The following is a 22,355-nucleotide window of genomic DNA, read 5'->3' as shown; positions in this document are numbered from 1 at the left end:
GTTCAAGCAATTCTCCTGCCTCAGCTTCCCAAGTAGCTGGGATTACAGGCGTGTGCCACCATGCCTGGCTAATTTTTTTGTATACCTTTAATAGAGACAGGATTTCACCATGTTTTCCAGGCTGGTCTCGAGCTCCTGACTCAGGTGATGTACCTGCCTCAGCCTCCGAAAGTGCTGGGATTACAAGTGTGAGCCACTGCGTCCAGCCCATCTGTCTTTTAAAAAAATGTTTTTAATTGGAGGTATAATTTATATTCAGTGAAATGCACAGATCTGGTTTACATTTTGATGAGTTTTAACTCATTTAACATTACCCATGGAACCTACCTCCTTTGAAGATACAGAGTATTTCTATCATCCAGAAAGTGTTCCTGTGCTTTCATCCTGTCCGGCACTCCCCCAGCAGCTGATGAACATGCTGAGGATATTGGTACTGGATTCTGGCCACCCCAAAAGAGCTGCTTTGAGAAGGTTTACCCAGCACTAAATCCCTGCCTGCTCTCTCAAAATTTCCATCTTTAAGGTGGTTGTACCTATAACCCTCCCTCATCAACTCAATAGATAGATAAACAAACCCTGAAAAATAAACTCCCCTTCCTGGCCCAGCAGCCCACAGCCTAATATTGACTGTATTCCCAGGCTTTCAGAAATGGAACTCACCTGCCGGTTCACCCTCACTAGGGCGGCAGCTGCACAGGAGCAGCTGGGCTCACCCATTAAGCCAGAAGCCAATAGCTGGACAGTGACACTCAGACCCCAGCCTGGGCCAGCCTGGCTGAAAGCCCCCTTCTTTCCGTCCCACTCTGGAGAGAGGGGGCGGAGCATACACAACTCTACTGCCCTCCGCATCCTTCAGCTGTGCTTCCTCCTGGGAGAGGGAGCCGCTCATTAATTTGGCCAAAGCCTTCTTGAGGGCTGTAGGTTTCACAGGCTGGGTGTGTGGGGCCCACCGTTCTAGAGAGAGAGGCTGGTGTGTCAGAAGGCAGCCACCTGGCCAGAGGAGGGTCAACCCCCTTGGTGACCTCCTTCCCCCGGCTGGACACAGCGTCCTGCACTCTCTACATGTGACTGTTCCCCTCAGAGCTGCTTCCAGGGGAGGGGTTCTAACCCTGTGGGTGGGGACATTGTGTCACTTTACAGTGGGCCATGGCTCCCTCTGACATCGCCAACTCAGAGGCAGTAGAGAGAAGATGAGAAATTCCCTGGCCCCTCCTCCCTCAGCACCCCCACCTCTGCACACGTCCACATATGGAGGCCCTGACAATGGGCCCTGGGAGTGCCACCACCTGCGCCTCCTTTCCATGCCTGCAGCAGCCATGTCCACTCTCCAGACCCTCACCCGCCTGGCTCAGTAGACGCTGCACTGCCTGTGGTCCTGCACCTACACCTGGGCCTCTGTACCCGTCAGTTCCCCCAGTCTGGTTCTTATTTTCCCCAACAAGTAGGGAGCCTGTAAGGACACCTGTTGAGCAAGCTGGGGGAGAGAGTAGGGTGGGGCTGGGGGGATGAGGAGGAGAAGCTCATGGTCATGCTGGAGACAGCTGAGCAGAGTCTCTGCAGGCCCCTTGGCTGCCTAGCCAGTGGTGATCCCACCCCCACCCTCATTTCTTCTTTGTTAACAAAACCATGACCTCATTAAATACTGGACACCTATAAACCTCATGGACCCTCCTCCAGCCTCCCCACCGTGTACTGGTCAGTCTAAGTCAACTCTAGTCATTTCATTCCTCTGGACATTGACTGCTTGGGGCTTGGGCATGAGCTGCCTCTTTGCCTGAGCCTCAGCCACAGGTATCCTCTGCACCTACCACGCTGATGCACTGGGCCAGGGAGAGCTCCGTCTCGATGGAGATGAGCTGTGAGGAGGTGGCGGCTGGGTGGATCAGGTTGTGGTAACGGGTTTTGTTCAGAAGGTCGTCCATCAGTTTCTGCTCGGCATGGGCCACACGGCAGTCCCCTGGGTAAACACACAGATATGCTGGGCCCTTGCTGCAGCTGTCCCCCACTGCAGCTGACAGCTATGAAGCAGGAGCTGAGAGGGCCAGGGAGCACAGACACCCTGAGAGCTGGCTGAAGCAGTGAAGGCGCTGGTGGGCCTTTCTTTCCCTGGGGACTTCAAATGACATTAATGACAGAGCTCAGCTACCTCCTCCCCATGCCATACCTCTTCCTCCTCCCCCTCCCTCGATCAATGAACAGCATCCCACGCTCTACACATCTGATACAAAACTGGGTGTCTCTTCCTGACTCCCCCCTTGGTTCATCCAAGTAGCCCCCAAGTCCTGTCTGTCCTCCCATCTCCACGGCTACAGCCATGTCCCTGCCTCCCCCACCCTGCCCACCTTCTATTCTCTCCACCTGCACTCGGCCCCTGCCATCCGTGTGCCATACAGTGGCAGACTGGTCTTTCTACAGCAAGCTGGTGCAGAACTGGGTCTGAGGTGGTGCTTTCCCTATGAAGAGACAGGGCCTACATGGGGGGATTTTCTGGGTTCAGAGTTAGACCTACAGAGTGCAAGGTTTCTCTGAGGCACCAAATGGAGGGGTCGAGCTAGCAGCTGGCTCCTGGTCTGGAGCTTCAAGGAGGGGTCTCAGCTCAGAGCCACATTCAATAGCCGGCTTACATGCAGCCTCCGGCAGGGAGCCCCTGGAGCTTCCACAGCCTCAGATCTGCCCCTCTGCATACCCCAGATCTCTTGCCAAGGGGCGTTTGGGTCTTCATGTCATCTCCCTCCCATGTCTGGGAGTAAAGGTGAGGTGCAGGGACTTGCGCTTGTGTACTCTGGTGTCTTAAGGGAGAGTGTGTCAAGTAGAGTGGAGGCGGCTTGGAAAGAGGGAGACTCAGAGGAGAGTGAAAGACACATGACCAGGCGAGCCTGGGAGCAGGAAAAGAGAGTGAGCAGAGGAAACCGCTGGGTCAGGGGAGCAGATGGGAGGATCAGGGAATGAGGGTGGCTGGAGATGTGGGGGTGGGGACACTGGTGAGGGGCTGCCTGGCTCGCCAGGCTCAGGAGTCAGTTACATCCTCCCACAAGGGCCAGGTCATCTAGTCGCCCCAAAGCCCTCTCTCTGTGGGTGGGACCAGAGGGCCAAGAGCACAGATAACCCAGTTGAGCAGGACTGAGGCGGACTCAGGTGGGTGCTGGGCTGGACTCCTGGCTCTGGGGAGCAGCCGCCACCCTGCCTACTGCATCCACTTTCCAACTCGCTGCCTATCTGAGCAGATGCAATATTGGGCACCTTGTGAAACATGCTCCTGGTGCACCTGCTGCCTGCTGCCCCTCCTGCAGAGCGCCCAGGCTCTCCAGAGGGGATTCCTGTAGAGGCTTGGCCTAGATTCTGAGTCCTGCCTCTCATACCCGGGGCTGCTACCCCAGAGGCCAGCTGCTTGAGTACCCTGGAAACTAGTCTGTAGCCCCAGGCTACAGCTGGGTCCATCCCACAGCCCTTCTTTAGTGTATCTATTTGGACTGACTGCTCAGTTCATAGAGAGGGGTGTGTCTTGCCCCAGCCCATCTGGCATGTCTAAGGCAGCTGTGGGGTCAGAATCTGCAGCTCCCAGCCCCCAGCCCTGCAACAGTAGGAGAGGCTGGACCCCACATCTCTGAAGTCCCACTGGGCTGGTGCGAGCGGGCTCCCGAGTCCAGAGCTGCTCTGCAGGCTGTGGGGCTCATGCACCAGCTTTGAACCCACCTGATGTGCTCAGGTTGCTCACCTTTGGGCCTGTCCTGACTCTCAGGCATTCGGCTGAGCCTGAGGGCCTCTCCCTCATCTTGACCACCAGCTACAGGCTCTGACTTAGAGGTTCCCAGAACCTTAGACCATTTGGCCGGTCCCCCATTTCTCACCTGAGGAAACTGAGACCAGAGAGGGGAAGCAACTTTCTCAAGGACCCCCAGCAATTCAGAGGCAGAACCAGGTCTAGGAGCCTCTTCTCGATAGATTTTCTCCCTGTCCCCAAGCCTTCTTTAGTGCCTCATTAACTTCCCTGTAAGGAAACTGCCCCCCTGAGGCTGGAAATGGTGCTGTCCAGAGTGGTGTGCGACAGTGACTGCGCCTGTGTTTCTACTTGTGAGTGTGTATGGGGGTGGGGATGGGGGGGGAATAAACGGCAGGGATTCTGGGGGCTGGATGCACTCCACCTCACCCCAAAAAGGGGCGCAGGAGAGCCCAGCCAAGCACAGCACATGCTTCGACTTTCCAATCTGCTGAATGCCTGTGAGGCCGGCTGGGCCCAGAAGACAAGGGACAGGCCTTACCCCATAGATGGCAGGGGGGGCCCAAGATGGGTGGAAGCTTCTGCTGCAACTTTGGGGGTCACATCCCAGCCCATGGGCTGACACTTAAGCAGAAAAAGCCACCTCTAGGAGTCAGTCATGATCTAGTGATTCTGATGAGGAGGGGCCCCACCAGCCTGTGTCCAGGGTCTTGTCTGGGAAAAACTGCTCCCTGGCAGAAAGAGGCTAATAATTTGAGAGGAAGCCATAGCTGAAATCCTAAACTGTGTGACTGTGTGTGTCCAGTTTGAAAAAGCGTATCTGACCTAAACATTTATATTGAAAAAATGGAAAGATATTCCCCTTGTTTTGGAATACAAACTACAGAAAGCAACACTTAACAGAATCTCATCAGAAACGTCAGATTCTGCATCTGGAAAGGCACAGTGATTTTCAACTGCGGTGTGTGTCCTCAACTGAGGAAGGGAAGGTGAGATTTATACTTAGTAAAAGGCAGCTATGAATTTACCTTTTATAAAGAGCTTGCTATATACTATTAGTGCTTTTCAATCATGTCAGAATCAGCCAGATGCTTGTGGAAATGCAAATTCCCAGGCTTCATTCCCAGAGATTCTGGTCCTGTGAGCCTAGGGTGGGGCCCAGAAATCTCTATGGGGTGGTGCAGGCTGCCCCAGGACCACACCAACAAACACTGCAACTGGCCCCCACACATCCCAGTCCACAAATATGCAGGCAGGCATCTTATCTCCACAGAACAGATAGGGAAACTGAGGTCCAGAGTGGGGAAAGAAACGTCACGGGGCCACCCAGCAAGTAGTAGCAGAGCCACGATACACCCACTGTCTGCAGACACCATCTCTGATGACAGCTCCACCTCCCCACAGGAAACTTGCCTACCCCCACCCCTACCTCCTGCTGCCCGTATGGTGGGTCTCTGTCCAAGGAAGATGTATCCTAGGTCCTCTAGGCTGACTGGGGCTCAGAGGAAACCTTGGCCCAGAGTGTAGGAGCTAGAAGGGTCCTTGGAATTCATGTGGGGAATTTGAGGCCCAAAGAAGGCAGTGCACATTTGAACTCTGTCTGGAGAAGGGCTGGGTCTCCTTCCTGAGTGGTACGTTTGACTTCACCAGCCTGGCCCTCAGTCAAGCTGGCTGTCCAGGCCCGCCACACCTCAGGGTGGGTGACCAGAGGTGGTGGTGCCATAAAACACATTTCCTGGGAGATCCACCCCCAAAGCTCAAAACATTCCAGGGCTGGTGAGTTGGGCAAGCCCCCTTCCCTCTCAGCCCAGTTTCCCCATCTCTACAACAGCTGTGCTGGTGGAGACTTCTCCCTGAGACTGAGCCACAGATTTTCTCCTGGGTGCCTACACCACCCACGTTGCCAGCTCCTCTGTGCCCACTCTTCAAGAAACTCAGCTCTCAGGTAAGGAAGGTGCCTTGGCTCTATCAGGAGCAGGAGCTGGTGCACCCCCAGCCTCCCAGACCAGTGGGGATGGCCCGGGCTGCCTATAAAGCTGCTGCCCAGCCCAGAGACACCCACCTGGGAGGGTGGCCCTGGCCCTCACAGCGGCTCTGAGAAGAGGCGGCCCCCACTCCAAAACTGGCAGAGCCACCCACGCCTTCCCTCAGCCCAAAGAGGCTTTTAGGAAAATGAATCATCTCAGGTTCAAACCCATGGGGTTGCTGAAAGACAAGAAAGTGCGGGGCGAGCTGGCGCGAGGGAGCGCTGCTCCATGCAGACTTTGCAGGGAGGGCACTTAGGAAAAGGGACTGGAGTCTGGGAGGGTGACTAGCTCAGGGTTAAAGGGAGGGGATGGAGCTGGAGTGAGCTGGCCTCGTCCTCCCCCTTGGGCCTTCCAGCCTGGGCTCAGGCGATTCAAAGGAGCGAGCACCTCCCTCTCCCGGCCAGGGAGTTCTTGCCACATTCTTCAATCAGTACCATTCCCTTGGGGGCTGAGTGACAGCACCCACCTCCAGACCTGGCTGGAACTGCTGTCTCAATTCTAGATCCAAAAGAACCTCTGGCAGCTTCTCCATCTCCCTCTCAGTCCAGCCTCACCTCTTCGCCCGTGGAGGAGCTCCAACAGCTGCTCTCGCAACTGGAGGAACAAGGCAGGAAGGGCAGGGTCTGAAGAAGGAACCACCTTCGAAACGCAGCTCTGCCACCTTCTCTCCAGGACTCTTAGGCTTGCTATCCTATTGCGCCCTCGACATCCTTTTGCTATAATCTGGCATGTTGACATATAGTCTTTAAAAGCAACAACACTGTTGACGTGGAGCAGACTTCCCATTTGGGATGGTCTGGAGAAGTTAGGTTTGAGGGCATCCTCTCTTCTGCAAACTGCAGCAGTAATAGATGAGATATACAAAGTAAATAAAGGCCGCACGCGGTGGTCACGCCTGTAATCCTGTAATCCCAGCACTCTGGGAGGCTGAGGTAGGAGGATCACTTGAAGCCAGGAGTTCGAGACCAGCCTGGCCAATATGGCAACACCCTGTCTCTACTAAAAATATAAAAATTAGCTGGGCATAGTGGTGCACACCTGTAGTCCCAGCTACTCAGGAGGCTGAGGCAGGAGAATCACTTGAACCCGCGAGGCAGAGGTTGCAGTGAAACGAGATCCCGTCACTGCATTCCAGCCTGGGTGAGAGAGTGAGACTCCATCTCAAAAAATAAAAATAAAAAATAAAGTACATAAAAAAGACATGCCCAGGCTGAAAAATAAGTTAATCTTTATCTCCATGAACGAAAAGCAGAAAAGAAATGCAAAGTGGTTGGAGGCTGAAGAGCCTGGACCCTGCTGGGCTTTGGGAACCAATGATGGTGGCAGGTCCTTTGGGATAAAGAGGGACCAAATGACTCCTAGCTAGAAGCTGGGAGCTTGGGTGTACCCCAGTACTTGAAAGGATGCTGGCCGGGCGCAGTGGCTAATGCCTGTAATACCAGCACTTTGGGAGGCCGAGGGAAAGTAACTCTTACATCAGTGTGAAAGCAAATCAGACAGGACAGGGGAACATGGAGGGGAGGAGAGCCAAACCAGGGCCTGGTTCCACCCGCCCCATTGGGCCAGAAGCACAAGTGGTTCTCTGCACAACATCAAGAGTGAGGACATGCTTTCAGCTCCACTTTAACTCAGGTTCCTAATGTGACAGCAGGCTTGTCAATCCCACTTGCCTCCGTGGCTCACACCAGAAAACCACCAGCAGTGTGAGTAAGGACAGAAGCAGGAGACAGAGGAGCCAGGGTTTGGGAATCCCACAGCAACCCACAGGCCCTCATCACACACGGCAAGGATGTGCCCTCACTGGGCTCACCACCACCACCAGACAGCACCTTCACTACCTGATAACCTGCCTGGGTAACACCACTGTAACACAAGAAACAGGTCTAGAATCTAGCATGTAGGCTATACCTGAAGGAGTAAAAGATGGTAATAAAATACGATAAAATTTTTATTTCTTTAATATAAAATTTAGAGCCATAATCAAAATGTGTAATTCTGACGGGGTTCACTACTTATGAAAACTTCACAGCCCTCTATTTTCAAATGTAAATGGTATTCCACGGCTCCTCGCCAGCATGTAACTAGAGTTACTCTGAAATCCATATCACAGCTTATTTTTGGCAAGCGGCGATTTCTTCAACCCATGTTTTCCAAGGGAAAAAAGGACATGAAATGTTTCCAAAAGTTTCTTACAATCTTTAGATAACCTACTGCTCAACAACTGCATCCTCCAAGTCAACACATCAAGAATCCTTCAATCACAAACACTTAAGGTGAGAAAACGGTGTCTATCCATGCGGGAGAGGGACACGTTATCCATGCTTATGAAGACAGCCTGGATATCGGCTACTGAAAAACTGTGAATGCATCTTCCTTTTTCTACTTTCCAAAATTTTTGTGAGGTGATACTTATTTCTATGTTTGTTTCTATTCTTTTTATTTTGTATTTTTTAGTAGGTACATCCTTATTATAAATCTACTGTAGAACCAATGTCCCATACAGGACTCCACATGCCACAGGAACCAAAAAGTCACATGCAGCGAAGATGAAGACACAGCAGACAACCTGTGTGGACACCACAGAGCCACCTGCCCAGGACACCAGTGGAGCCACAAGTGCAATTCAAAATGTTCTTAGTCATATTAATAAACATGGCCAGGTGCGGTGGCTCATGCCTGTAATCCCAACACTTTGGGAGGCTGAGGCGGGCAGATTACCTGAGGTTGGGAGTTCAAGACCATCCCGGCCAACATCGTGAAACCCCATCTCTACTAAAAATACACAAATTAGCCAGGTATGGTGGCATGCATCTGTAGTCCCAGCCACTCAGGAGGTTGAGGCAGAAGAATCATTTGAACCTGGGAGGCAGAGGCTGCAGTGAGCTGAGAATGTGCCACTGCACTCCAGTCCAGGCAACAGAGTGAGTCTCCATCTCAGGGGGAAAAAAAATTGTTCTTAGTCACATTAATAAAAGTAAACACACACACACACACACACACACACACACACACACAGATAAAATTAATTGTAATAATGGCTGGGTGCAGGGGCTCATGCCTGTAATCCCAGCACTTTGGGAGGCCAAGGTGGGCAGATTACTTGAGATCAGGAGTTCGACACCAGCCTGGCCAACGTGGTGAAACTCTTGTCTCTACAAAAATACAAAAATCAGCCAGGCGTGGTGGTGTACATCCATAGTCCCAGCTGCTCGGGAGGCTGAAGCAGAAGAATTACTTGAACCCAAGAGGCGGAGGTTGCAGTGAGCCAAGATTGCACCACTGCACTCTGGCCTGGGCAACAGAGCAAGACTCCATCTCAAAAATAAAAAATAATTTTAATAATGTATCATACTTATCCCAAGAGATTGAAAATATTACCATTTCAACATGAAATATAAGAAAAATGATTGAGATATTTTACATAGGTTATTTCATATTAAGTCCTCAAAAACCATCAGCATAGCTTACATATGTAGCACATTTCAATTTGCAGTGAAATTTGCATTGAAAATATCTGATCTGCACTTAGACTCATAAAATATATAGTTGACAAAGGAGACTCACGTGGCCAAGTGACATTCTTAAATGCTTTCTAATAACAGAATCAAGTTTTTAAACCTGCATTTTAATTAATAAAAATTAGATGAAATATTCAGTGTCTCAGCTACGACGGACACACTTCAAGTGCTGATCAGCAAACGGTGTGAGTGCCGGCCAAACTAGCCAACGCAGGCTACACCGCTGCAGCTGAAACAGGCCAGTCTCTCTGCGCACGGGAACAGTCTGGGCAAGCAGGAGATGGGAAACGGGCGCTGCCCTCGTGAGAACAAAGGACCCACAACAGGAACCCTGCACTCACCCCCTGCCAAAGACACCAACAGCCCACGACGCAGCCTCCTCACAAAAGGGAGAGGCATTCAAGAACTTAGAAAATCACCTCTTCCTGGAAAATGCTCACTTTAAAACTTTGCACGTAACTTTACACTTTAATTACAAGGTTTTTAACATCCATTTTCTCATGTCTTCTGAACTCTGTGAAAGTAAACACAGCTTTTATTCTTACTCCTATAGTTACTGTGTTAGAAGTTCACCTATGTGAACAAGCTGTTGCAACTGAAATTTTCTGAGAACAAATCTCCAGCTCTTTCCATTAACACAAACTATTAAGTTTAGTTCTCTAATTTCCATTGCTTAAAGGCCAGAATGTGTGAAATATGCATTATCAGATTAGAAAAACAAAACACCAGAAAAATATTTTGCAAAATAGCATTTGCTAAACTCTATGATAGAAACTAGCTCTAAAACTTCCTGTTTCAAAATTTCACTGTGTGTCCACTAAGTTAGTTTTTCTGGCTGTGGACAGCAGGCCCACCGCACGCCGCAGGCCCACCGCACGCCGCAGGCCCACCGCACACTGCAGATGCACCCCATGACACAGGCCCGCCGCACGCCGCAGGCCCACCCCACACCACAGGCCCACCCCACGACACAGGCCCACCCCACGACACAGGCCCACCCCACGCCGCAAACGCACCCCACGCCGCAGGCCCCCCGCACGCCGCAGGCCCACCCCACGCCGCAGATGCACCATGCCCCCCATGAACAGGCCAGCTGAGAGCTGCGGCCACTGCCCAGGGCTCCCTGCTCTGTGCTCAGCTGCCTGATCCAACCTGCCAGGGCTCTGCTTTCTATATGTGTAGAAACAAAAAACCAGGAGCATGATGTGACAAAAAGCAGATTTTTATTAAACAGAGGTACAAATGTGTTTCATTTTCTAATAAATCTCTTTCACAAATCACCTTGTTTTCTCGCTCTTCTTGAATGATCATTTTAGACAACACTGTCTGACTGTTTTGGCTTCTGCCAAAGTTAGTCTCTGTTCACAGGCTGAGTCTGACTTCTTCCCACCTCCTCCTAGTCGGGCCTTCCAAAACAATGCTCACCATTCTTTCACATTGACTTTGGTTTTGAAAAGAAAAGTTATCTTACAAAGTAGTATGTATAACTCTGTAATATATGAAGTGAGGCAATGATACAACCAGTTTTAAAAATAACCTTCCATGATGATTTTCATTTACATCCACCTGCTTATTAGCAAGAATCTTTTTACAGGCTTACTGCACACCCAATTTCTCTTCTGGAAAAACTTTTGAACATCATCATGCCCTCCAACTTCTCCTCTCACCTATATTTAAAAGGGTCTGCTCTTTACCCTAAAATCTATACTAGGTAATTTTCAGAATATTCCTTCAATCATCAAACAAAGTTTTGAGATCCTCGTGCTGGATTTCACTATCTTAATATGAAAACCAATAATCACCTATTAAAATTCAATACAGGCCAGGCACAGTGGCTAACGCCTGTAATCCCAACATTTGGAGAGGCCAAGGCAGGTGGATCACCTGAGGTCAGGAGTTTGAGACCAGCCTGACCAATATGGTAAAACCCCATCTCTACTAAAAACACAAAAATCAGGCAGGTGTGTTTGCAGACACCTCTAGTCCCAGCTACTCGGGAGGCTGAGGCAGGAGAATAGCTTGAACCCAGGAGGTGGAGGTTGCAGTGAGCCAAGATCGTTGACACTGCACTCCAGCCTGGACGATAGAGAGAGACTCCGTCACAAAAAAAAAAAAAAAAAAAGTTAGTAAGTAAAATAAAGAGGCCAGGCGTGGTGGCTAATGCCTATAATCCGAACATTTTGGGAGGCCAAGGTGGGTGGATCACCTGAGGTCGGGAGTTCAAGACCAGCCTGACCAACATGAAGAAACCCCATCTCTACTAAAACTACAAAATTAGTGGGGCGTGGCGGCGCATGCCAGTAATCCCAGCTGCTCGAGAGGCTGAGGCAGGAGAATTACTTGAACCTGGGAGGCGGAGGTTGCGGTGAGTCAAGATCGCGCCACCGCACTCTGGCCTGGGCAACAAGAGCGAAACTCTGTCTCAAAAATACAAAAAAAAGTAAATAAATAAAACACAATACAATACAGCTAATACGATTTACCTAAGATGCTGTTGTACGAGCTGAACCAGAGGCAAACAATGTTTGCCAGAAGACTCACAGATCCCCGTATTAATAAGGTCTTTATCCAATGGAGTCCTGCTTCTATGAAATGCTGAGGCATTTGCTTCCTGTTCATCAATTTCTTTTTCCTTCTGTGCTTCTTTCTTGGCTTCAATATCCTGTAATTCATAAACAGAAATTGTTTACAAGTGATCTCATTAGCAGGTGTGAAGACACACAGGCTGGCTGAGCCCTGACCCCAATGCCAAGCTATCCCAGCCTCTGTGGCTGCTGCACACACCTACCCACAGGCCTCCACCTGCCCTGTTGGAAACCCCAACTCAGTTGTGCAGTTTCAAACAGTGTCTTCTGTTTACAGATCCAAGGTCCAGGCTGCCTCTGCTGATGCTCTCCAGCCTCCTTCTGTGAAGTCCCTAAAATCCTTAACCCTGCATACTGGCTCTCACAAAACCCAATGTGATCTGCCCCACACATGCAGCATCCAGCTGCTCTGCAAGGACAAGAAGGAGCTAGAATTCTCACACACAGAAGTCCTGGCTCAAATGTAAATGGCAGAGCCACTTTGGGAAACTATGAACACACACTGACCCCAGAACCTAACAAATTCCACTCCAAGTGTTTACCCAAAGGGAGGACATATGTTCACTAAAGTACTTGTTCACAGCACAATTGTGGCAGCTCTACACGGCCAAAAACAAGAAAGCCTGGACGTGGTGGCTCACGCTTGTAATCCCAACACTTTGGGAGGCCAAGGTGGGGGGATCCCGAGCCCAGGAGTTGGAGACCAGCCTGTGAAACACAGTAACACCTTGTCTCTACAAAAAAAATCAAAAAACTAGCCCGGCATGGTGACATGCCTGTGGTCCCTGCAACATAGGAGGCTGAGGTGGGAGGATCATGTGAGCCTAGGAGGACAAGGCTGCAGGTCACTGTATACAGCCTGGGTGACAGAGCAAGACCCTGTCTCAAAAAAAAAAAAAAAAAAAAGAAAACAAAAACCAAAAACAATTTAATATCCTTCAATAGGAGAATGAACTAACAAAGAGTACTACACCCAGAAAATGGAAAACTTCCCAATAATAAAAACGAAGTCACAATAGACACATCAGTGAGTGAATCTGAAAATCATTCTCCAAGGCCAGGCAGGAAAGAGTGCATACTATACAGTTATATTGCTGCGACACTCAGAGCAGGCGAAATGCATCTCATCTGAGGGCAGGGGAGTATCCTGGCTGCAAGTGCCAAGGGCATAGGGATATTTCCGGGTGACGGGAATGGTCTACCTGAGTAACAGGTTATCTGTTAACTTCACTGAAACAGGCAACATGCAGTATTTTATCACAATTAAATCATCTCAATAATTTTTAAAATTAGCACATAAAAGAATTTTAATTTAAGAAAATACTTGGATATGATAAAAGTTGAGTGTTTTACTGTTTTCAGTTATTCTTCACATGTGTGAGTGTGGTATTTCCGATCTCAGCGCACCACCAGGTCACGTGTGCCTCCAAGGCCATACCTGGATCTCCGCAGTAATGGCTGCGTGTAAGGCTGACTCCAACCCTCCAGCAGCCATCAAGCTGCCCACCAGAAGATCAATCATGAATCGACGACCTGGACTTATGTTCACTTCATTGCCTGAAACTGAACTAGAAAGTGTGTGCCAATTTGAGTGAAACGCCATCCCCTCCCAGCACCCTGACCCATGCCGTCTCCTGTTCCTTCCCCGAGCCCACCTGCACAGGGCAGGAGAGCAGAGAGCGCCCGGGCCTGCTTCTCGGCAGTGGGCAGCAGCACGGACCAGCCGCTCTGCAGCATGGCCTGGGAGGCTGAATGCACGGTGCTCAGCATGCCTGTGCTGCTGGCCAGGGTCACCATCGTCTGCTTCAGGCTGTTCAGGAGGACGCTGCCCAGACCTAAACCAAGGAATTCCGGGTGAACCTGGTGACTAATGGCAGCATGCAACTGAAAGGAGAAAAACAATTTTCACTTAGAACCCCTAAAAATGAGTGAATTTCAAAGTCTTATTAAACACCGAATAAAACTCAATTTGAAGTATTATTTAAATAGACAAAATAACTTCTCAGCTTATGTATTTTTAAAAACTGGACTAAAAAAACTCTTACCCACAATAGTTGAAGTATTTTCTAGGGGAATTTTTGTAACCCCACTATGAACACATACATGGAAAAGCTCAAGATCAGCAGAAGAGCTAAACAACTAGCAACAGCAACCTCCACCCCACCCCAACCATCTGCACCAAACACAAATAATGGCTACAATGTAACCACAAAAGCTGCCACAGGCGGTGCCTCATGCCTGTAATCCCAGCACTTTGGGAGGCCAAGGTGGGAAGATTACTTGAGATCAGGAGTTCAAGACCAGCCTGGCCAACATGATGAAACCCCATCTCTATAAAAAAATCAGCCAGGTGTGATGGTACACACCTGTAGTCCCAGCTACTTGGGAGGCTGAGGCAGGAGAATCACTTGAACCTGGCAGGCCAAGACTGCACCACTGCATTCCAACTAGGGTGACAAAGTGACACTCTGTCTTAAAAAAAAAAAAAAGCTGCTAAAAATTAGATTGTGGAGCTGAGAGTACACAAGGAAACTCCTCAAGTGCAAAACCGAAATTCACATGGGCACACACAGCAGGAATCAAGAGGTTCCGGGCTCTGAAAGCAGAGCCAAGCTGCCAGGCTTCAGCACAACCTCCCACACGGGAAGGCACACAACGACCCACTGAACCCGAGCTTCCTGCAGAAGGCTGGGAGCCACTCAGGATCACCTGCCTGCCAGCCAACCACAGCCAGGGGGCAACACACTGCCCGTCCCAGGCTCTGGGTGGCAAGAGGCCCCACGAGAAATCAGAGACCCGGCCTTGCCCTGGGAATAGAAGTGAAATCAAAAGCACACCACTCATCTAGGTGTAGATATCACAGGTCAGGAAATGACCACCGACACTCACCTAGAGTCTGTGAAACCTACAGAACCCTCAGGACCCCGGAGAGGCAAATGCAAAACCATATGCTGGGACACCTCGACAGCCTAAGACATACACGAGGCCACGCCCCACAGCACCGACCAGAACAGAAACATCACTGAAAACCAGGAGGGGCAGCAAACACCTGGGGTGCACCCACGCAAATGCCAGGATGCCACAGGTATGGTGATAAACGCGTGCTACAGAGGACTAGAGAAGCACACTTCAGACCTCTGCTCAGTTCATTACTGCAACTAAACACTACACTCAGTTCTGTACATTCTAGAAGCAGGGCAAAAAGGGGAGGGGCTGGAAGAGGGACATGACGGGTTGTTACACAGAAACCACTGTAATAAAAGGGAAAAATTACTATGTCGAGAAAACTGTGGTTCCTGTCATTAAGTTAGAGGGTTTTATTACAAAGACAAAAGATGATGATCAAACACTTCAGCTTTAGTTTTGCCAGGGAGGAAGACTTTTGCAGCTTTTATTTTGACCATAACCATAACCTTCATGGTGAGGAAAGGAAGGTATTGCTTTGGGAGCCGAGCTTACTGAGTAGATCAAGCTTGTCCAACCCATGGCCCAAGGGCAGCACGGGGCCCAGGACGGCTTTGAATGTGGCCCAAAGTAAAATTTCTTAAAACATCATGAGATATTTTTGGGATTTTTTTCTAAGCTCATCAGCTATCGTTAGTGTATTTTATGTGTAGCCCAAGACAATTCTTCCAGTGTGGCCCAGGGAAACCAAAGACCGGACCCTCTTGGTGCAGGGTTTTCACAGTACAGAGGAGAGACAGGCCAGCACTGGTGTCTCAGCTGAGCGCTGTCTCTCTCCATCACCTGTGATCTCACCCAGTCATTTCTCCACAAGCAACAACAGTAAAACAGTAACAATGCCAACAAACTAATGATTCTAGCAAAAATAACACAATCCATACACACTTTTCCTGCATGCCGAGGCTGACTTCCAGGACAAACAAAATAAACAGATCAAGTTTTTTAAGCCTTGCGTCCATTATTAGTGCATTACAATCTTACTTTAAAATACTTCATCCAACAGGCCTTCAAAATACATAAACCTTACAAATCGCTGAGACACTTATAAAAGGAGCAAGAGGAAGGGAAATCACAAATACCTGAAGTCGTGGAAGATTCAGCATTGCCACGGCCATGCACTCTTTCTCCTGGGGCGGCGGCCAGTTCGTGGAGCCGTCCATTCCCTCACTCACCTGCTGCAGCAGGAGATCCAGCTGCTCAAAAGTCACTGAGCAAATGTCCACCCGTAAAGGGACACGGAGGCCAATGGACCACTCAGAACACGATGACCAAGCACAGCTCTAAGAGGAAACGGAACAATCTAAAATGAATCTCCAAATGCAGCTGCTGGTCTGTTCCACAGGAGTCACCAGCGTGTGTGATGGAGCTGACTTATGTTATTACCTATCATCCCTCTAACTGCCCAGTCAAAAAGCATTCATGGGTGTCTAGCTCACACACTATCAGCTTCCAATTTTCATGCCCATTTCACTAGCCCCATCTCACTTGGCCATACCTAAAAAAGTAAAAACATTTTTAAAAATCTTTTCACTTTCAAAATGATTAATGCACATTAATGGATGGCAGTGAGGCTCTCCATCCACTTGAAGTGGTATAATAGCAACTCTAACTGGACAATGAATTGTTAGACACATATAACACACACACTCCCTTTCATAGTGAGAGAACAAGTAATCGGCAAAAATCTAGGAGAACTGTAGAACACCATCAATAAACTGGATCTAATTTATAGAACACTTCACCCAGCAACAGCAAAATACATATATTTTTTTCTTTTTTGAGACAGAGTCTCACTCTGTTGTCCAGGCTAGAGTGCAGTGGTGCAATCTCAGCCCACTGCAAGCTCTGCCTCCCGGGTTCACGCCATTCTCCTGCCTCAGCCTCCTGAGTAGCTGGGACTACAGGTGCTCGCCACCATGCCTGCCTAATTATTTTTTGTATTTTTAGTAGAGACGGGGTTTCACCATGTTAGCCAGGATGGTCTTGATCTCCTGACCTCGTGATCCACCTGCCTCAGCCTCCCAAAGTGCTGGGATTACAGGCGTGAGCCACCGTGCCCGGCCATACATATACTTTACATATACATTTATTTTATTTTATTTTATTTGAGATGGAGTCTAGCTCTGTCACCCAGGCTGGAGTGCAGTCGCGCGATCTCAGTTCACTGCAACCTCCACCTCCTGGGCTCAAGCCATTCTCCTTCCTCAGCCTCCTGAGTAGCTGGGACTACAGGCGCCCGCCATCACGCCCAGGTAATTTTTTTTGTATTTTTAGTAGAGACGGAGTTTCACCGTGTTAGCCAGGATGGTCTCGATCTCCTGACCTCGTGATCTGCCCGCCTCGGCCTCCCAAACTGCTGGACCATACATATACTTTTTAAGCACAAACAGACCACACATATACTTTTTATACGTATATGTATACATATATGAATACATATATGTATATACAGACCATACATATACATACCATACATATACTTTTTAAGCACATACAGAATGTTCACTAAGAGAGAACATATCCTGACACATAAGCCTTAACAAATTTAAAAGAAATGAAATCATATGCAGTTTGTTCTCCAATCACAATGGTATTAAACTAGAAATCATTAACAGAACAATCTGCAAACACTTTAAAATAAAACAACATACTTAATAATCCATGGGTCAGGCCAGGCGCAATGGCTCATGCGTGTAATCCCAACACTGTGGGAGGCCAAGTTGGGGGGATCACCTTGAGGCCAGGGGTTGAAGATCAGCCTGGCCAACATGGAGAAACCCCATCTCTACTGAAAATACAAAACAATTAGCCAGGCATGGTGGCGGGCGCCTGTAGTCCCACCTAATCAGGAGGCTGAGACAGGAGAATCACTTGAACCCAGGAGACAGAGGTTGCAGTGAGCTGAGATCATGCCATTGCACTCCAGCCTGGGCAACAACAGTGAAACTCCGTATTGAAGAAAAATAATAATTATGATAATAATAATAATCCATGGGTCAAAGAACAATTCTCAAAAGAAATTAGAAAATACTTTGAACATAAATGAAAATGCACCAAAATTTGTGGGTTTAATTAAAGCACTGCTTAGAGGAAAATTTATAGCATCAAATCATTATATATTACAGAAAAGATAGGTCTAAATCAGCAATCTAAGTTTCCACCTTAAGAAACTAAAAAAGAGCAAAGTGAACACAAAACAAGCCAAAGGGACAAATGACAAGATAAAAGCAGAAAACCAATGAGATTGAAAACAAAAAAAAGGCAAAAATTAATGAAACTTAAAGATTGTTCTTTGAAAAGATCAACAAAATTGAAAAACTCTAGTAAAACTGACAAAGAAAAAAACAGAAAAGATACAAATTATCAGTATCAGGAATGAATGAAGAGACATCACTGCAGGCCCCACAGACTTCAGACGGTTAGCAAGAGAATGCTAAGGAAAACTTGACATGTAAAAATCAGACAACTTAGATGAAATAAAGCAATGTCTGAGTGCCACAAACCAGGAAAATCCTCCTAGAAACAAACAGGTCACCTCAATAGTTCTATATCTGTTAAATAAATTGAATTTGCAAAATCTTTTTTTTTTTTTTTTGAGCCAGAGTCTCACTCTGTCACCCAGGCTGGAGTGCATTGGTGCAATCTCAGCTCTCTGCAGTCTCCGCCTCCCAGGTTCAAGTGATTCTCCTGCCTTAGCCTCCTGAGTAGCTGGGATTACAGGCGCACGCCACCAAGCTCGACTAATTTTTTGTATTTTTAGTAGAAACGGGGTTTCACCATGTTAGCCAGGCTGGTCTCAAACTCCTGACCTCTGGTGATCCACCTGCCTTGGCCTCCCAACGTGCTGGGATTATAGGCGTGAGCCACCGTGCCCGGCGAAAAATCTTTTAGAAAGAAATCTCCAGGTTCAGATGGATTCAAAAACATTTAAAGAAGAAATAACACTAATTCTACACAATCCCTTATAGAAAATGGAAAAGGAGGGAACACATGCCAATACTTCGTATAAGTTCAGCTTTCCCCTGACAGAAAGTCAGACGAGATAGTATAATACAAAGAAAGAAAACTGCAAACCAACATCCCTGATGAGCATCAACAGAAAAATCCTCAAAAACGTGTTACCAAGTCAAATTTAGCAATATAGAAACAGAATAGGGCTGGGCGCGGTGGCTCACGCCTATAATCATAGGAATTTGGGATGCCAAGGAGGGTGGATCACTTGAGGTCAGGAGTTGGAGACCAGGCTGGCCAACATGGTGAAACCCCATCTCTATTAAAAACAAACAAACAAACAAACAAAATTAGCCAGGTGTGATGGTGCACACCTCTAATCCCAGCTACTCAGGAAGCTGAGGCAGGAGAATTGCTTGAACCCAGGATGCAGAGGTTGCAGAGAGCTGAGATTGCACCAATGCACTCCAGCCTGGGTGACAGAGTGAGATTCTGTCTCAAAAAAAAAAAAAAAAAAATAGAGTAGTAAATTGTGGCCAAGTGATCCCTATCCCAGTAACACAAGGCTTGGTCAGTATTTAAAAATCAGGCTGGTATAGTGTCTCACACCTGTAATCCCAGCACTTTGGGAGGCCAAGGCAGGCAGATCACTTGAGCTCAGGATTTCAAGACCAGCCTGGGCCACATAGTGAAACCCCATCTCTAAAAAAGAAAAAAAAAGTTTAAGAAAAGGAAAGTAAAAATCATCAATGTAATACACCACACTAACACACTAAAGAAGGAAAACTGCATGACCATTTCATTTGGATTAAAAGCATTTAACAAATTTTAACACCCATTCAGCATTTTTCAAAAGCTTCTAAAAGGGGGAATTAAGGCCGGGCACGGTGGCTCACGCCTGTAATCTCAGCACTTTGGGAGGCCGAGGCAGGCAGATCACAAGGTCAGGAGATCAAGAGCATCCTGGCTAACACGGTGAAACCCCGTCTCTACTAAAAATACAGAAAGTTAGCTGAGCACGGTGGCAGGCACCTGTAGTCCCAGCTACTCAGGAGGCTGAGGCAGGAGAATGGCGTGAACCCAGGAGGCGGAGTTTGCAGTGAGCCGAGATCACGCCAGCGCACGCCAGCCTGGGCATAGAACGAGACTCTGTCTCAAAAAAAAAAAAAAAAAAAAAAAATTGGGGGGAATTAAAGAAACTGCCTTAATCTGGTAATAAGGCACCTACACATAAATATGCACAGCTAACATCACAGTTGATGGTGAAAGTCTGAACTGCTTTCCCCTACAGTCAGGAGCAAGGCAGGGCACCCACTATCACCTCTCCTACTCAGCTTCACACTGCAAGTCCTGGCCAGGGCAATCAGGCCGGGAAAAATACATAAAAGGCAAGCAGACTGGAAAGGAAGAAATGAAACTGCCCCTCTATACAGATAGCATTTAATTGTCCATGAAGAAAACCCAAGGAAACTACAATGAAGCTCATAATAAATGAGTTTAGCACAACTGCAGGACACAAGAACAACAAACAAAACTCAGTGGTATTTCCTATATACTGATAATGAACAACTGGAAACCAAAATCCTCCAAAATACCAAATCAAGCTCTATATTCAGTACCTGGGCAGGCCCACAGGTAACTCCCACTATGTGTTTGGCATCCAGTCCTGGCAATGCTGCAGGTTCTGGCTTGGTCACACGCAAGGTGTCAAAGTGCTGGCACTGGTCGTTGCTCCTCCAGCTGTGGACCTCGCTGTCCTCAGTCAGAGCCAGGCAGTGGGTGGAGCCTGCAGCCACATCAATCACCTTCTTCCCTACAAGGAAAGAGGGATGCAGATGCAGCTTCAAGCCTATGACCTGAATGGCCTAGAAAGATATTTCCACTAGGCCATTCAGGTCAGAAAGCTTTTAATATTACCTTCTTGAGGATAATCTGTTGCTTTAATATTAAGCACAATCATTTGCTTTCGGTGTGTTATTAAAACTCCTGTATTTTGTCAGCTACAATTTGTTAGGACCCACAGCCTACAAACATCATAATGCTGGGATACGAAAAGGATCTGTTCTTTTTTCTCCTCCTCATTCAGATTTTCATTCCGAAAGAAACAAGGTGCTTTTAATTAACCATTAGATCACATTCTCCCATCCCAGATACAACAATGCACAGCACACTCTTCACTGAGGAAGGCTTCCTAAGAAGAAATCTATTGTTCTCTCAGAGTTAGGAGATATCACTATTTAAAACGTTGTTTCTATTTAAACACTCAGCAAAATATTCTATTTTTCTTTCCTGGTAAATCTAACATGACCAACACAAAGGGTGTTTCACAAAAATGTCAACATATAAAATAATTCAGCTGAAAAAACACACTGCAGTGAGGGGAACAATTCTATTCTAGGAGCTTACCATAAGTTAACATCAGCAACAACAAAAGGTGTTTTCAACAGTAATTGAAATACCCTCAAAGTAAACGATTTCTGTATCTAATAACTGTCGTAGCTTTCCTATACTAATGGAGGGGAATATAAACAAGGAGGCAAGTGAAATTCAAATACCATTCAATGACACAGAGTAAACTTCTTCCTCTGCAACTTATCTCAGAAGCCTAGAAAATAATAAATACCGTATGGGCACACAAAACTCTTAGACATCAAGATATTAACTCTTAGACATCAAGATATTAACAAGATATAAACAGAAACCCATTTTAAAACTCAGCTCCAATCACTTACTGCAGGACATCCGCAAGCTATCAAAACTCAACGAGTGACGGTGTGTTACAGAATGGGTGTCTGCGTCTTCGAAAGGTTCACATTTGCTCTTGAATGACAATTTTTCTGATACAGTGGCCCAGATATGACCAATGATCTCATGCCATCTGGTGTTCAGAGAAGGTACTACATGAGAAGCAAATCCCAAACAAGAAAGTTTGTCTCTCAACCCTTTTTTTATATTTTTTATTTTGAGACAGGGTCTCACTCTATTGCCCAGGTTGGAGTGCAGGGGCCTGGTCTTGGCTTACTGCAGCCTCAACCTCCCCGGCTCTTGCTTACTGCAGCCTCAACCTCCCCGGCTGACGTGATTCTACCACCTCAGCCTCCCACATAGCTGGGACCACAGGTGGGCACCACCATGTCCACCTAATTTTTGTGTCTTTTGTAGGGATGGGATTATGCCATGTTGCCCAGGCTGATCTCGAACTTCTGGGATCAAGCAATCTCTCTGCCTCCATCTCCCGAAATGCTGGGATTACAGGCATGAGCCACCATGCCCAGCCCTGCTTTAATTTAAAGTGTATTTCATTTGATATTAGTACAGCCACTTCGGCTCTTTTTTGTTACTATTTGAATGTTGTATCTTTGTATTCTTTTACTTTCAATCTGTTTATTTTAATTTAAAATGTTTATCTTGTAGATAGCACATTGGTGGATCATTTTCTTTTTTAATCCTTTCAGCCAGTCGGCTTTTTTTTTGAGAGAGACTGTTGCTTGTCACCCAGGCTGGAGTGCAATGGTGCCATCTCAGCTCATTGCAGCCTCTGCCTCCTGGGTTCAAGCGATTCTCCAGCCTCGGCCTCCTGAGTAGCTGGGAT

The 22,355-nt window shown here is 47.7% G+C and overlaps 1 pseudogene; it reads right to left on the bottom strand.

The window, feature by feature from the left end:
* Nucleotides 1-2,287: 2,287 nt before the first annotated feature.
* Nucleotides 2,288-6,531, bottom strand: LOC129050000 (uncharacterized; annotated as a pseudogene).
* Nucleotides 6,532-22,355: the final 15,824 nt, after the last annotated feature.

Source organism: Pongo abelii, chromosome 16 (genome assembly GCF_028885655.2).
Source record: "Pongo abelii isolate AG06213 chromosome 16, NHGRI_mPonAbe1-v2.0_pri, whole genome shotgun sequence".
NCBI classification, from domain to species: domain Eukaryota; kingdom Metazoa; phylum Chordata; class Mammalia; order Primates; family Hominidae; genus Pongo; species Pongo abelii.
Note: the sequence above shows the minus strand (reverse complement) of the source record. Positions and strands in the feature narration are given on the sequence as shown.